Source organism: Cynocephalus volans, chromosome 16, assembly GCF_027409185.1.
Source record: "Cynocephalus volans isolate mCynVol1 chromosome 16, mCynVol1.pri, whole genome shotgun sequence".
Taxonomy (NCBI): domain Eukaryota; kingdom Metazoa; phylum Chordata; class Mammalia; order Dermoptera; family Cynocephalidae; genus Cynocephalus; species Cynocephalus volans.
The window spans coordinates 72,426,020-72,433,019 of record NC_084475.1 but is presented as its reverse complement, the minus strand read 5'-3'; the positions used below and the strand labels follow the sequence as shown (position 1 = coordinate 72,433,019).

At 35.4% G+C, this 7,000-nt stretch overlaps 1 pseudogene; it reads left to right on the top strand.

The window, feature by feature from the left end:
- The first annotated feature begins 6,159 nt into the window (after positions 1 to 6,159).
- On the top strand, positions 6,160 to 6,624 carry LOC134364339 (FUN14 domain-containing protein 1-like; annotated as a pseudogene).
- Positions 6,625 to 7,000: the final 376 nt, after the last annotated feature.

Here is a 7,000-nt window from a genome sequence, read left to right as displayed (position 1 = left end):
TTGCCTTAAGGAGAAGATATCCTGCTAGTCAGAAATACCCCAAATTTTTCTGTCCTCATTCATGTCACTTCAGAGAACAACTCCTCAAGGAAGAAGATTGCTTCCTCAGTCAACAAATTGAGATGAAGACTTTTTTCTTTTTTTACTTACAAAACTAAAGTAACACATGACTTATTTTCAAAGGCACCCACACTACTATATAGGCAAAATTAAAAGATCGTATTTTTAAAATCCCATTATCTTCACAATCAAATCAATATTTATCTCTTCCTATATTTATTCTAAAAAGGAGATATTTTTGTAGTTTTTACATAGCATTTGTGAAATTTTAGTCTTCATTTTTTCATCATATGTTTCATTGACTGTATTCTAAATTTCAATTTTAATAAAAATGATTTTTTCAATATGAAAAACATTATGACATTTATCTTCTGTGTTAGTTTACTTTCCTTCTTACTATATATTTTTTGGCTCAATCCTTAGAAGTAAGATCATGCAGTGAATGTTTGAACTCTTTCATAACTCTTAAAATATCTTCCCAACACCATCCCCCAAAGATACACTAATCTCATCTTTACAGTAAGCAAAGATTCAAACATATGTAGACAATGTCTGACATAATGTTATAGCAAGCTAAGCTTGCTTGACATCTTATGATGAAGAACTATCTGATCTTGAAAATAGATGGGATCAGCCAATTATATTCTGCCTGTTGGATTATCTGAGATAATTCCTCATCAGTGTGTCTCTCTGGCAACTAAAATGGTCCTATGTGACACAAAAAGCCTCTACAAAACATGAGACCACTATGTTTAGACTATCCATAATAGCGCTAAGTATCTTCTTAACAGAAAGTCTGCAAATTTTAAAATGTAAATTTATGGATCCCTCTTATAAAACATTAAATTAAAAAATAACATGACATTTAATTGCCTATATTAAAATTTTGTTCTCTCCACTTACTTTATACCTACATCCTGGCCTGCCTTTTTTAAGGCCCCAAATTAGCACCAAATCACAGACTCAAATTGTTCTGAAGCTCTGCAGTTAATTGATATCATTCTCTGAAGATAACAACAGCTGCCCAAACTGGCAAAACTTCAAATGGAGTTTTCAATACTTTGGAGCAAGAATAAGCAGAAGGAAATCCCATCTCATATGTGATGGTCCTGTGACTTATAAGAGTGATATGAAATTATTTGCAGAGTGATAAGTAATGTCACATTTATATAATTTGGCTTAGAACAAATTTTTTAAAAGCTCCTTTAGTACCTTTGATACTCAAGATATCTCCTAACCTTCTTGGCCCAATGAATAGGAGGATTTAAAAAGTACACAACGGTGAAATTTTGAACCAGAATCACAATTGCATATATTCTATTTTTTTATTATTATTATACATACATGTGGGGTACAATGTTGATTTTCAGTAATTGTGTAGAATGTGTGGTGGTTAGATCAGTGTAGTTAGCTTATTCATCATTACAATACACAATCATTCTTTGTGTCCATCGACCAATTCCTCATTTGCCCCCCCCGCTCCACTCCCCTCCCCTTTTCCACCTCTAGTTTTCTAAAAGTTCAACGAATTACTGTGATTGTTGTTTCTTTATTTCTTTCTTTCTGTCTCTCTTTATTGTTCATTTGTTTATTTAAGGGTTAAGTAGGAAATACTGGTTTACAGGGGAGAAAACTAAACCATCCCTGTTCTTTTTTCTGCTGACTCTCCTCAATACTGGTTTAGGCTGAGAACCAGGATCATTTCTCTAACACCAAAGGACAACTTATTGTGAAAATTATAGAATAGGCATAACATCTCAGAAATTCAAAATTGCAAATGCCAGGTTTCATGAGTTGAATTATGTACCCACCTCCTTCTCCTTCTCAAAATAGATATATTAGAGTCCTAACCCACAGTTCCTCAGAATGTCAACTTATTTGGATATAGTTTCTTTACGGAGGTAATCAAGTTAAAATGAGATCATTAGAGTAGGCTGCAATCCAGTACAACTGGTGCCCTTATAAAAAGAAGGAATTAGGACACAGAGACACATACAGAGACATGAGCATGTAAAGACACAGGGAGAACATCATCTGTGAGCAAAAATCACCTAAAGCTACCAGAAGCTAGGAGACAGGCATGGAATAAATTCTTTGTCACTCAGAAGAAACTGACCTTGCAGACAACTTTATTTTAGACGTCTAGCCTGTAGAACTGTCAGACACTACACTTCTGTTGTTTTAAGCAACCCAGTTTTATGGCAGTTTGTTAGGGCATAATTTGCCTTTGGAAAGGCAATCATGTGCAGCTTCTCACTGCATACATGGCTACATAAGAGTGACCTTGGGCCCACAACATGTTTTTCCTGGGTGATAAAGAGCCTTCACAGGCTATGCTTTGCTTGTCACATTGTGGGGGTATACCTTTCCCTGTTCAGGACTTAATATATGTTCCTTTGTTATGTTTAAGCACATGTATCAATGGTCCTCAGGCATGCCCCCAGCTTTCTGTATTTCAGATCCCATGAGAGAGGGGGAGGGGGGGTTCCTTGTCCTGTAGCAGAAGCGGGGTATGTGCAGCTATCTCACCCAGAGGCCACAGAATGGATCTTCTGGCCGTGGGGGACCAACACATTGCAATGGGCTGGGACAGGTACACTCCTTCTCTCTGCTCATTATAAGTAAATGCTGTAATAGTTAGGCGTGGTGTGCACATTGCCTGTTCTCAGAGACCTGGAATCGTGGGTATGATTATCTGCCTTGGCTGTATAGTCCACCCACCCAGTGAATGTTGAAACAGCATCCAAAAGCTTGGAAACATTGTGCAGCTCGCCTTAAAGAGAGAGTAACACAGTAAATACTGGGCTAAGAGAGCCTGTCTCTTAGCGTTTTTATGAGACATCAGAAATGCTGTCAAATTAGTAGGATCACTGTTGGCTGGGAGGTAGTCAAGACACATTTTCTTCCTTATTCCTAGTGTATTCTTTCAGTATAATGGCAATTCTATTTTATACCTAAACCAAATTTAGTGGCATATTTGATAATTTTTTTTTTCACTTATCAACATGGTAATTTATTAGCAAATATACAAAGCTCCTCCCCGATGAGGGGTAAAGATTAGCTTGGGGAAACCAGAGTGGGAAACGCTTTCTCTTACAGAGCTGTGGGAAACACTGAGATCAAGTAACTGCGTAGACATCAGCAAAAAGAAAACTAGGTCCATGCCAGAGGGGAACCTAAAAGGACCATCAATACCAATTACCCAAAAAGAGATAGGAAGAGTTGAATATGGAAAAAGAGATCAGAGAGCACAAAGTCTAGAGCAATGACTCCCAAACCTGGTCTCACATTAAAATAAACAGACTGGAATGATTTCAAAAGCAGCCAGTGGTTTGCCTCCATCCAGAACTGATTAAAGCAGAATATCTGCAGGAAGACCTTAGGTATCATATTAAAAAAAAAGAAATCTTCCCTGGTGCTTCTAAAGTGCAGCATGAGTGGAGAATCACTGAGCTAGAGCAAGTACAGAATTTTCATGGGCAATTATCTGAAACAGGTTGGTACCATTTTATGCTCTATGTCTTCTTGGCCAGTGTGCCAGTGGTTAACAATCTGAGACAAGTAGACAAGTTTAAAAGTGCTAGGCAAGGGCTGACTTCATCTTTAATACTCCTGTTAATGAAGCTACAAATATTTTGCTCTCATAGTTCATCGATCTCCATAATTTATGTGTAGAAAATTTCTCTACTTAATGAATCAAAAAGAAGATAATTTTATATATAACCCTAAATTTAACCAATATTAATTTTTCCCATTAAGTCACTTGCCCTCTAATATTATTCTTTTTAAATTGTAAAACACTTAAGCATAAGAAGAGCCATAAGGAAAAATATATTGGAATCCCATGTAGCTGAAACAATTTGAAGAACTGTAAGAAATAAGTTATTTCTTGTAAATTACCCAGTTTCAGGTATTCTGTCATAAGAAACAGAAAACTGACTAACCCACCAAGAATAGCTATACCATATTTTGTTCATGGACATTTGGGTGTTTCCACCTTTGGGCTATCATGAATAATGCTGCTACAAACATTCATGTACAAGTTTTTGAGTTATATATGTTTTTAATTCTCTTGGGTATGAACCTAGAAATGGAATTACTGTATTATTTGGTAACTCTATGCTTAACATTGTGAGGAAACGTAAAATTGTTTTCCAAAGTGGCTTCACCATTATAAACATCATGATCAATATAGAACTGTTTCAATTTCTCAATATCCTGACCAAAAATTTGTTATTATTTACTCTTTTTATTTTAGCTTTTTGAGCAGGTAAAATGTAGAATTTCATTTTTGTTTGGATTTTAACTTCTCTAAACATTAATAATGTTGAGCAACAGTTCATATGTTTACTGGCCATTTGTGTGCCCTCTTTGAAGTAATATTTTGCCCATTTTAGTGGATTATTTGAAATTTTATCATTGAGTTGCAAGAGTATTTAAGTATTTTAAATATGTCCCTTATCAGATATGTGATTTGAAAACATGTTTTCTTCTAATCACCAGGGAAATGCAAATCAAAACAACACTGAGATATCATTTTACCCCAGCTAGACTAGCTATTATCAAAAAGTCTGAGAATAACCAATGCTTGTGAGGATGTAGAGAAAATGGAACTCTTCTACACTGTTGGTGGAACTGTAAATTTATAACAGCCACTATGGAAAATAATATGGACATTTCTCAAACAACTACAGATAGAACTACCATACGATCCAGCAGTCCCACTTCTGGGTATATACCCAAAGGAATGAAAATCATCATGTTGAAGGGATACATGCACTCTCATGGTCATCATGGCTCTATTTACAATAGCCAAGATATGGAAACAACCTATATGTTCATCAGATGACTGGATAAGGAAAATGTGGTATATATACACAGTGGAATACTACTCAGTCATTAAAAAGAATGAAATTCTGCCATTAGCAGCAACTTGGATGAACTTGGAGAAAATTATGTTAAGTGAAATAAGCCAGGCACAGAAAGAGAAATACCACATATCCTCACTCATAAGTGGGAGGAAGGAAAGAAAGAAAGACCAGGAATAAGACAAAGATGTTTCCCTTTACCATTGTGATTTCTCTTTTAACCCTTCTGGTTACATAGAAATGTGTTGTCTAATTTAACATATTTTTAAATATCCTGAAGTACCTTGTGTTATTTACTTTAATTAATTTCATTTGGTTCAAGGAACAAATTTTTTATAAATTAAGTTGTGTTTAATTTATTGAGGACTCATTTTATGATGCAATATATGGTCTATCATAAAAAAATGTCTTATGTGCACTTGAGAAGAACGTGCATTCTGCTTTTTGGGGGGTGAAGTGTTCTGTAAATAACTATTTGGTATAGTTGTTTTATAGGATTGTGCAAATCTTCTATTTACCTACACATATTCTGCATATTGTACCACCCATTATTGAAAGTGGCGTTATTTGTAGCCTCTAAAATTTCTGCTTGGTTTTCTTAACAGTCACTTAATGATGGAACAGAAATTTCCTGGAACGATTTAAACCAATAATTCTTTCACATTTTGCCAAAGGGCTCTCTGTGTCTGTGTGTGTGCACGTGTATGTGGTAGTGGTATACTTTTAATAAAACCCTACCTTAGCCTTTGCCTCCTGCTCATGCAGCGTCTCAAGTTTAGCCAGATTGAGATATTGGTGTCTTACCACATCTTTCCTCCTATATATCCAGGAATATGTAAGATCTTTCAAAAGGCCTCTATGGACATCTCATTTACCCGGTTTTACTTTTAATTTTTAGACCATCCTCACATTGTTTAATGTGGTCTTTTGTCATGCCATATTTTAAATTTTTGTTAATCAAAAATATATTGTCCTTTATGGTTACTTACTTTGTAAGCCTAAACTATGCCAATGTTACAAACAAATAAGGCATACTATCTTCTAGAATGCTCAGGGCATTTTTAAAAAAATATTTTATGTATCTGTGATTTTACTTTGTCATCTGCAGTAAGACATAATTTATTTTTTTCTAGTAGGTTGTATCTGTATGTAAAATAATATTTAATTCTTATTTTATTTTCCTAATTAAAAAGAAAACTTTTGAACTCAGAACAGGCTACAGACAAGTATCATGGTGACCCAGAACCTCCCTCCCCAAGAATATGAAAGTGATGATGACTCTTACGAAGTGTTAGATTTAACTGAGTATGTAAAAAGACACCACTGGTGAAATCAAGTGTTTGGCCACAGTTCGGTTCCAATGGTAGAAAAATACTCAGTAGCTACCCAGATTGTAATGGGTGGTGTGACTGGCTGGTGCACAGGATTTTTGTTCCATAAAGTTGGAGAACTTGTAGCAACTGTAGTAGGTGGTGGCTTTCTTCTCCAGATTGCCAGTCACAATGTCTATGTGCAGATCAACTGGAAGAGAAATGAAACAAATGTAAATGAAGCAAAAAGACAGATTAAGAAAGAAGCAAATAAAGCAGCACCTGAAATCAAAAATATAATTGAAGAAACAACAGTATTTATCAAACAGAACATTATGATATCCAGTGGATTTGTGGGAGGCTTTTTGCTAAGCCTTGCATCTTAAGGACATGAAAGTTCTACCACAGTGGATTCAACGTGAGAAGAGAAGTGGTAGCTACAAGGTGGTCTGTCAACAGCACTTGCCACTAAAGTCTCCAGGGCAAGGAGAAACAACTGGATGGACAATGCTGAATTCACAACTTAGCATTTTGCCATCTGAAGCTTGGCAGACTAGTACCTGCCATCAATAGTATTCCTGAGCAAAACATGGCTTCCATCATGTTTTTAAAAATTGCAACTGTTTAGAAATTAGCCTATAAAATATCACTATTGGACGTAGGCAAAGAGAGAAAAATAATGTTTGATTTATTGCCCAGTGAAATAGTACCTTCTTTTATTTAAATAAGATGTTCTTCATTGTGCTTTACAGTTTAGTGCCA